Below are 10,858 nucleotides of genomic sequence, written 5' to 3' on the forward strand. Positions count from 1 at the left end.
TCAATGGGTGATATTCCGTCAGAGACCATCAGATTCTAAGGTTATATCTACGTGTTAAGTTGTTAGAAAGGAATTTTGATTTCATCACATATCAACATATTCCAAGATGATTAAATACGTAAACTGATGCATTAGCCAATTATGTATTAGACAGACATTTGCATAACATGTAATTAAAACAACAAAGAAGCATAAAAAACACAATAAACCATAAACATGTGTGTGTATATATATATATCTATATATGTGTGTGTGTGTGTGTGTCGAAATGTTTGCACAACGTGCATCACATAGATCAAAAATATACATGTTCATCTTAATACATCTGGAGACGACATGTCTCTCAAAAAATATGCATGAAATAAACCCTAGGTGTCTAATCCCTGTGGTGCTCATGATAGCACGTCACCGCACGCACTAGGCGTCTCAGAAGACAATGGATGCAATTAGGCACTCCCATCGTATGTCTCTGGTATGCCAGTGGGACATCTGCCAGTCGAGCATAGTCTGGAATCCCCCGGGCGATCCCCTCGAGGTTCTAGATCAGCTCTCCTCCCTCGGCACCCTCTTCTTGAGGGTCAGCTGCGGGCTGAGTTCTCCGCGAAATGGGAGACATGCCCGCTGGTCTCTTTGGGCCAACATCTACATACACATATAACTGTTGTTATAGCGAACATGTATTAACAAAAAAAATCACAAAACATAAAATCAAAAAGAGATCATACCCAACTCTTCGTCCCACTCATCTCCCTCTGGCAGTGGGAGATCTGGATCACCAGTGAAGTCGGTCCTTGCATATGGAAAATCTTCGACTACGATCAACTAACGACGTAGCCACCCAAAAAACTTTGGCCTCCAAGACATCTGTTGGCCCCCTCCTCCTCTAGGCATCAATGCTGCCCAGCGAGCCATTCTCGGTTCTCGTGGCACTGGATCAGCTACTATGGCCCCTTGGCCTTGGAAGATTGGTAATCATTCCAGAATGAACGATACCAGGATAGAACCGTAGCCAAATTGTTTCATTTTGCCTCGCTTACATTTTGTAAGATGTCTTTTCATATTTGTTGTCACTACTGTGGCCCAATCAAATATAGTGGGATTCATACACTCTGTGGCCAATAAGAGCTGATTTTTGGTTGCCTCGTGCGGTGCTTGCGCCCCTGCAGCCCGCGTGATGGTAACTAGCACCACCTTAAGTGTTAGATCCCGGATGGTGGCAATATCTACCTTTGCACTCCCGGATCCGAATTGTGCCCTTGGGCACACTCGTGCCATCACCTCACCCATCTTCTCGCCAGATGTTCTGCTCCCTGTCAGTATGGGCACCGGACCTCTGCGTGACAATCCAATGATAAAGTAGATGTTAGAAACATCTAGTTCTAATACTTGATCTCGCAGTCTGAACACTTGCTCGTTCTCGTCCCAAAGGCTGATCAAGTATTGTAAGAGCTCGGGTTGAGCTCGTAAGTAAGGTGTTAAGAAGAATTTCTTCAACCTGCAATTCCTAAGGGCGTCCATGCAAACTTCATCTTCCATGGCCGATTCGTCCACTCTTTCGTGCTCCCTCTCTTTCCATTCAATCACCATTTTTCTTGGTTGCCTGCATCCACATGATCAAAAAACCTTGATTAGATCTCTGGTAGGCTCAAAAAATGCATTCAAATCATTTGCAAAGATGAAATTTAGAGGAAAAAATTCGTTTCCGCCGTTGTCGCGACTGTTTTTAAAACAGTCGCGCCCACTGGTGCGGGCCTTTGACATATAAACGCCCATTGGCGCGGGTCCGTGTCTGATACCCGTGCCAATGGGCGCAGCCCTAATTTTTTAAAATCCTTCCACAGAGATCAAATGAGCAAAAGAAAACTATTAAAAAATGGATTGAAATGGAGTGCTAGGAAGCGCCTCTTACCTGGAACTGACGGAGCTCTAAATGGTAGCACGGATCTGTCACAATCGCCTCCCAAAGTTCGCACACCCAATGGACCACTACTGCTCTTCAGTGAGGTAAAAAGTGAAAAGTAATTTTGTTTTTACCATTTGACATATTTATAACTTTTTCAACTCAAAATAGGTTTTAAAAGTTATTTTTCTTAATATTTTAATATATTTTTGTCAAAAATGGGTTTTACACTTGCTTTTTGTGCAGCAACAGGTTTTTATGCGACTTAGACGGTGAAACGAGTTATATTTTATACTTTTTCGGACTCGGTAAATACACAAAAAAGTCATTCTAGAGTCATCTTTCAGCTCTTTTTTGACTCTCTAAATATGAAAAGATTGCCAAGTTATTCCTCTTGACTCGTTAAACATAAATAAGAGGCGGTCGTCTTTAAACTTTTTTCCGACTATGTAAAGACGAAAAGATCGCTGGGCCCTTGTTGTTTCAGGCTCGTTAACGGTTACGAAAGGACGTGATTTCGGTCACTTTTTTACTTTTTCAGGTCGAAGTCACTAATCATGAAAAGTACTCCTCGATCGTAATGGTCGGGCGGTTCTTTCGAGCATTGTTTTATACTTTTTCGGGCTCGAGAGACACAACTTTACGAAAAAGGACACCCTTGGAGTTTACTTTTCTGTTGTCTTTTCAAACTCTCTAAACATGAAAAGACACCGAGTTCTTCCTTTGTCAGACTCGTTAAAACTTGATGACATTGGATTCCGTCGAAATGACATTTTACAAGCATATGCTATCCCCATCAAGCTTGTTAATAAAAATAATTGGGGTACTTGCCAGAAGTGGTGGGGAAAATCGAACCAGAATCATTGTCGTGTTGGCAGTATGTCGCTCTTGAACATGGCACTTGTCTGCATTCATGTCTGGGTGGGGGCATCTCATCTCATTTTTCACTTGCTTCCATGGGTTTGGGTGATCCTGTTTGACCTCTCATCTGCTCTTTGTCTTGTCACCATGACCTCTGATCGATTGATGTCAAATACTGCCAAGTCCACTGTCGTGTCGCCGATATGTTCAAGAGAAGTTGACCTTTGTGAAATAACAACCTTCCTCTGATAACTCATATAATCATGATTCACAAAAACATTATCTTCCTCCGTCTCGCGTCGATGATGTGGGAAACACTATGGCCCACCTTCGATTAACGTCACTTCCTGTCGACTTTAGCTCATTATCTATGAAGCTGATCTAGAGACTCCCTTCTGGTGCCTTGGAGCCTGCATGCCTCAATGGCAGGTTCTTCGCATTCGACGCGAGGTTTTCATCGTTGGCCTCTGATCGAATGATTCTATCGGTGTTTGACACCGGCTCACTGATTTGCATGCCATAGATTGTACCTGTAGTACCTTGAGGGCCATTGTCATTATTGGTGGTACCTCTCACATCTGTTAACAGATTTCATCATTCGCTGGTAATCAGACAATGTTCCTGCATGTTCAAATTCGACTCCTATATTCGCATGCTTGAACTTGTACTTTGTTCGGATCGAGATGGAGCGCAAGACCCTGGATTTTGTCTGTAGGGATCCAGGCTGCGATTTTATGGATTATTATGATTATTACATGACTCATGCACTGGATGGCTGTGACCATGCCTGAGTCTATTTATTGATCCTCACTGGATGGCTGCGCCCATACCTTGTATCTAGATTATTGTGTACTCTGCTATGGATGGCTGTGCCCATGCCACTTATATCTTGTATTTGAGATATCAGTTGTACTTCTCCACGCAGGTTTTCTAGCGGCAGTGTTTTCGGTTGAACATGTTCCCGTAAAGCATTTCACCCCTCTCTCTCTCTCTCGGCCCTCATGCTTTAGGGGGCATCTATTACGCAGCAATTTGTCACCGTCCCTGCTACCCCTCTCCCACATCTTGGAGGACTCATTCCGGGACCTATGAGAAGTGACATGGCCTACAAACACTTGCATTAGATTCCCCTGAACATGAGCTTTATTTTCCCTGAAGACATCTCCTGCGGAAAAACCCTAAAAATAGCTCTTTTTCCATTAGCGTGGTTCCATAGTGCAGCCCTTGCGCCAAGGGGGCAAATCCTCCAAGAGGGCACGCCATTTGGCGCTCTGTCATAGAGTCGCACCTGCGCCAACCATAATCAGAGGTGTTTTTTTAAAATTAAACGACGGAAGTTTCGTTCTAACAAATTCCTGGACTGCTATCTATCTTGAGTTGGGTGGTTCGGCTACGGATTTCCACAGAGAGGAAGTGGTTTGCCACCTCTCATGGAAGCTTCCTTGATGATATGGCCAATACCATGATTATTTTGGATGATCCCAACTCCCCTTCCTCCATCTATAAAAGCTTGTCCATTTTCCTTGGCAAGGTAGTTCCAGAGATTCAAAATTGTCAAGTTTCCAAGAGCTTCATGCTGCAAGAGCCTTCTTGATTCCCATAAGGCCAAATCCAAGCAAGGAGATTATTGTCCAAGAACCAAAGAGAGAGGCTTGTCCTCATTCCCGACAGGCCTTGCAAGACATGTGCTGCTGACTACCCACCAAAGGAGAATCCAGCGTTAGAACTTTGGTTGTATTCCCCTTTGATTTATTATTAATGAACGACTATTGGTTATGGTTCCACTCTTATTATTGTTTATGATGATGATGAGTTATGTCCTTTTTGACTGATATATAGTTGCATATGCTGGATTTTATGCTTTTGTTTGTGTCTTTTCTTGTATGTGCAGGTGTCCATTCACGGAGATTGTGAGGATTGTGATCTACTGGAGCAAAGGAATGGGAGCACCACCTCTTCTACAAACAATAACGTTGGAATCCAGGTAGGCATTCATCACTGGTCTGTTAATTTGCAGTTAGGAACTTGTGCTATAGCGTTTGATGATTGTTGCTAGACCCGGTCTGGGCTAGTAGGGATTGCCTCTGTCCGCAGAGGGGATTTACCTCCTCAACACCAGCTGAAAAGACTGCCAGGGGAGACAGTACACCATTTTTCTGCTAGATTTAACCAAGTTTATTATTAGATGCCTGTTAATATAAGACCTCCCCCTGGATTTGCTCTCTTGCACTACCCGGGTGCCTTTGATATAGAAATGGAGTTTCAGCTGAGAGAAATGAACCTTGCAACACTTGAAGAGATGCATAACAATGCAGTGGATGTAGAGGCTCATTTGCTGATCAAAAGCGCAAAGCTGAAGGAAGAAGAGATGAAGAACATAGATCTAGTGGAATCGACATCTCTAGAGGTAAAGCTTGACATTTTGGTAAGTGCAATGGAAGAGATGATGCAAAAGATCACCACAAGGAATGAGTATAGTGTTCAAGCCCATCGCTCTCTGATTGAAGAAGAACGAGTTGTTGATCCAAAACATCTTCTTTCTTATCCCAGTTGTCATAGATCTGATAATGATTGTCTTATAGATCATCTTGGAGAAGAGAGATCTGTTGATATAACATGTATGCTTGATGATGTATTTAATACTGATGATTTGCCACAGTTTGAACAGTATGATGATGATTATGCTCTCCAAACAGAAGCTAATCTTGCAGACAAATCAACAACTAGTTTGTGGAAGGAGGAAGTTCACTTTCAACAGCTCGAGTATAGTGATCAACCAATGCATATCAGCTATGACAGTGATGAGGAAAGTGCAACAAATTTTGAAGTAAGTGAAGGCTCTTTACCTTTTTGTTTTGCTTCGTTTCAGTTCATCAGAGACAACATTCATGCAATCAGAAATCAACTGTCGACAAGTCTTGATTTGGACCATCTTGAGGACAATGAAAACCTTGTTCAAGAATTCTCATATCGAGATTTGTAGCTCCCGAATGCCATTGATTGTCAAGTTGTAGATGAGGACTTGGAAGTTGGCACATACGATCAAATGGTACAAGATGATTCGTACCATTTTGTTTTGAATCATTTCAGTTTTTGAAGGGAAAACTGCATAGTATATCTTCAAATGAGCAACCTGTAGAAGGTCATGAAATCTCATCGGAACCAATAGAAAATGGGTTGCAATAGTCTTTTCATGTTTTTCACGATCCAATAGCTGATGTGTTGGATAATGTCTGTAGTCAAAGTCCTTCTCCTATCTGTGAGCTTGACAAAAGTATTGATACAAACTTGATCCAACAGCCGGTTTCTTTGTCATTTTCAGCAGGAGTCTCGTCACAAAGCTCAAATCAAAGTTTGCATTCATGGTATGAAGAGAAGAGAAGAGAAGTAATCCATTGGATGAGCTAAGTCCCAGTGTGCATGAATTTCGAGATCCTTATGCAATGTTTTTTGAGGCGGATAGAGAATCTATAGTATTCAACGGATATGTTCACAAGTTTTCATGGGAGTTGCCTTTCAGTAGTTCTCTCTTGTTTTTCATAAGCAAGCACTTGTGGAGAATGCAAATAGCAGCTAGAATGCTTACTTGGTTGCATTGGTTGTTTCATTTCACTTGATCAGGTCATGAATGAAACTGTTAGAGTAGGTTTTGATGAATAAGCTCTACTTTGAGCATCATTTCTAGTTTGTCAGCTGTGTTTAAGCATCAAGTTAGTTTTTAGTTGAGTGAGAGTTAGTTTGTGTCGTCAAGTCGTCAGTTTTCAGTCATGCATTTCAACTTGAGTTTTTGACTCCATTGCCCAATGGATAAGGCACTGGTTTGCTATCCCAAAGATCTGTCGTTCTTGGCACCTCCAAGGAGCTACCATATCCATTGGAGCCAATGTTAGTTTCAGTCTTTGCAACCTTCCTCCAGTGATCAAACATGCTCTTACAAATTGATTTTAAGGTGTCAAGGTCAAATTTTGTCATTTCAGTGAGTCTTCAAATAAAATTTGGTCAGTAGGTATTAGGTCTAGGGTTTGATTTCACTCCTTTCACAGTTGTCCAAATGTCGGTCCATGTCACCATTCACCTGAGTGTATCATCATTCAGAGGGTTGTCATCATCATGTCAAGTTCCATTGGGTCATTTTACACCTTGTTCATGCTTCAGTTGCACTTAGGTAAGGTTCATTTCCCTCTCCTAGGGTTTTGAAGGTAATTCCTCTTGGATGGTCAAATCATCAGCAAAAATTGTGTCCTGATGTTCATACACCTTCCCCTATCCTTAATGTACCTTATTAAACACTTTCCATCTCTGAGATCCCCCAAATTCCTTATTTTCGCACAAACCCTAGTTTCTTGCTACAACTTGACAATTTTCTAGGCTAGGCCTGTGTTTTTCCCTTTTGGACCCCTTCCCCTTACTCAATCTTATAAATTCCACTTTCTCCTGCTTCCTAACATCCCTCCCTACTTCCCAAAATTTTCTCCAGAATTTAAAATCCCCTTATCCCCTTCATTTCACTTCATTTCAACAAATCTCTTGTTCCACACATCGGGATAAGTTTTACTCCAATGATGTTTCTGAGCACGAAAAGATGAATTTGGGAAAACTGAGAGAGTTTTTGTCCACAATAGGCCAAGGAAGAAAAAACTCCTTCACTTTTTATACAGGTGTCATGGTTTTAGAGAAATGTCAAAAATACAGTTGCCTCAGGAGAATTGATGCACCTCTGAAGTGACCTTGGGAAAATCAAGATTTCTCCTAGATTGGTTGGCCAAATGACTTTCTTGATGAGTCAAATGATAAATAGACACAAATATATTTCCAATGAGCTATCATGAGCTCAATTTGGAGTTGAGTAAGACCTTCAAAAGTTGACTGCAACATCACTCTGCCTTGAGGCGGCCTCATTTTGCACATTTTGACCAGTCTTGGGAGATTTGATTTTTGACAGGGCAAATGAAATCCAAATTGAAAAATTAAAGTTGGGTTGGAAATTAGACTCAATAATATTTGCAACGAGCTATCCCGCACCCAATTTGGACACCAGGAAGGCCTCCAAAATCAGCTACAAAAAGACGCCACGCATAGGGAAATCAGTGCGGCGCATTGGAGGAATTTTGCTCATTTTTGGTCAAAAACTTTGTTTTTCACCTAGTTTCTTCACAATTTGACTTTTCTCCTTCTAATTGTCAAACTCATGATGTAATTTAATTTGAAATGATGGATTTTGATGTAATTATGCTAAATTCTCACTTATAGAGGTAGATTCTTCTATCAAAAGGTAGTTTGCAACTGAATGAATCAGTTTCCTAGTTTTTAGAGGCAAGCTATTCCACTGCCTACTTTTTAGTTCTCAGTTTAGATTTTGTTGGAACAACTCTTAATCTTATGAGCTCAGCCCCTAGAGGATAGGATGATTTCTTGGTTGCCTATATCTTTTAATTTTTCAATCATTAGCATGGTTGGACTTTTGAGAAAGCTTGGAGCTTCATTGTATACACATCTCAACAGTTTTGGCTAAGGAATAGACCAGGGTTTGCAACACTATTTGGGATTCGTGTGGCATCTTGCTTTGGTATTGTGTTTCCTTCTGTAATTGTGAGTTTACTTATGCTTTATGTATACCATTATCTCTCTTGATTCTTCTTAACTAAAACAAACAAGGATAAAGGTAGAATCCATTGGAATTGCAATACTCTACCTAGGGTTTGCTTAGTTATTGATGTTTTCAGCTGTTTAAAGAGGATCCCTGAAGTTTTTTTGCCCTCTTCAATGCCTCACCTATCTAATCTCTCCATCTCATTCAATTTGAAGTGCCAAATCAATTGCCTACCTTGCCCCATAGAGATCTCTGCAAAACTGAGCTTCATTCCCCAGACCCAAATCTGCCTTTCCATCTGAGCAAAAAAAACATCATTAAATTCAATTAAACTCTATTGCACACATACCTAGCCTAAAATCATTCAGCATATCAATCATCTCAAGCCCTTAGTGATCATATTTTGCTGAGATTGACCAGGAGAGAGCCCTCTCTCGACCTGGTAGGACTAGCTACCAAGTTAAGTGTGGTTTGATGTTGTTCTAGATCCTACCTTTCTCAGCCTGAGGTAGATTTAGGCTCTAACAAACAGTTGTTAAGAAGTTATACTATTGGCTAGATTTGAAGAAGGAGGTGGTTGAGTTTGTTGCCAAATGTTTGGACTATCAATAGGTGAAAGTTGAATGCAAGCATCCAACTGGTTTATTGCATGCTATTACGATTCCATAACAGAAATGGGAGGTCATTTCCATGGAATTCATTATAGGTTTTCCTAGGACACTGAGGTAGCATGACTCCATCATGGTTGTGGTTGATAGGTTGAGCAAGACAACGCACTTCATTGTGGTGAAGTCTACTAATTAGGCTAGTGAAGTGGCTCAGATATTCATAAGGGAGATAGTGAGGTTGCATGGAGTTCCCAAGAACATTATATTAAATAGAGATGCCAAGTTCACTTCCACATTTTCGAAGGAGTTGTTTGCAGGCTTGGGGATAGAGCTAGCTTCCAACGCAACTTATCATATGCAGATAGATGGTTAGATAGAAAGGGTTAATAGGATTCTTGAGAAGATGTTGAGGTTGTACGTCATGCATCAAATGAGAAAGTGGGAGGAGTATCTTCCACTAGTGGATTTTGCTTATAAAAGAATCCTTGAAGATAAGTCCATTTGAGGTTATCTATGGGCGAAGTTGTAATACTTGATCTCAAACTTTTGTGATCAATATTTATTTTTGCAACTAGCTTTCAGATAAATCACATTAGCAATGTTTGATGGTAATACTCCTATCAACTAGAGTTATCTAGTGAATAGGGTGCTGATTGGACCAAATATGTTGGATGAGATGGAACATGAGATGCAACTTATTAAAAGGAATTTAAAGGTAGCACATGACATGCTTAAGACTTGTGTAGATCAACATAGAGCATTCAAGGAGTTTCAGATTGGGAAGCATGTGTACTTGCGAATCAAGCCCAAGAGGAGCTTCTTGAGGATTGGGTCATGTGCAAACTTGGCACCTCGGTATTGTGGGCCTTTTGATATCTTTGAGAGGATTGGACCAGTGGCATACAAACTTTCACTGCCACTGCTATCACAGTTTAGTTTCAAGGTAATGGCTTTAGGGGTAATGGCTAAGAGCAGTTTTTTGAAGTTTTTCAAAAAAACTTAGGAGCTTTGACATATCTTTTGTCAGCATTGGTTCAAAGATTTTAAAATAAATCATTGACAGATTAAATGGCAGTGGATGTTCATTTGCTTAAAAAAAGTAGGCGTTGTGGAAAAAATTGTGTTTATGGTCTTCTTTGTGATTATATATGCTATCGGTTGATGATGCAGGGTCTCCCCTTACCGCTCCTGCCCCCCCTAATTACTTCAAGTAATGGGGACCCTTTCCATTAATTTTTGGCTAAGCATCTTTTATGATTTTCATTTAAGTTAATTATCTTACAATTTTTTCATTTTTTAGTTTTATTCAGATTTTTGTTTTAATTGTTTCATTGAATCTAACCTTTCACTAGCTTTCCATCGATACTTGTTTCGACCCATTTGGTCAAACGGTTTATAAATGACACTCCTTTGAAGTTTGATCGTTTTCTCGCCTGGACTAAAAAATGTAAATAAATGTATGATATCTCAATTTTTGTAATTAGAATAGTCATTCATTATAAATATTAACTTTTAGTGATTTTTTAACTAAATTTTTATTTTTTCACTAACTGTCCTACAAAATGACCCATCTAAGTTGTAAAATAAATTAAAAAATCTTTTGGGATCTTGGTAATTTACTCCAATTTGTTATTTTAAAATAAATTTCCAAACCCCAAACCCAAAATTGCAAAGTGGCTGTAGTCCAATTTGTAGGATGGTTAATTAACGTGGGCCCTCCTTCAAATCCCTTTCCTTCCTTACTAAAAAACATTGCGATAAAAATTGTGATTGCGAAATTGTGATATCAAATATCGCAATTTCACTGAGCTCCTTAATTATTAGCTTGCGATCAGAAAATATGCGATGGGTTCTTTAGTTTTATTATAAAGTTTTTTAAACTCCTTATACCTCCCGACT

This window comes from Pinus tabuliformis, chromosome 1_1, assembly GCF_031772625.1.
Source record: "Pinus tabuliformis cultivar Carrire ecotype Pingquan chromosome 1_1, CPIR1, whole genome shotgun sequence".
In the NCBI taxonomy this organism is placed as follows: domain Eukaryota; kingdom Viridiplantae; phylum Streptophyta; class Pinopsida; order Pinales; family Pinaceae; genus Pinus; species Pinus tabuliformis.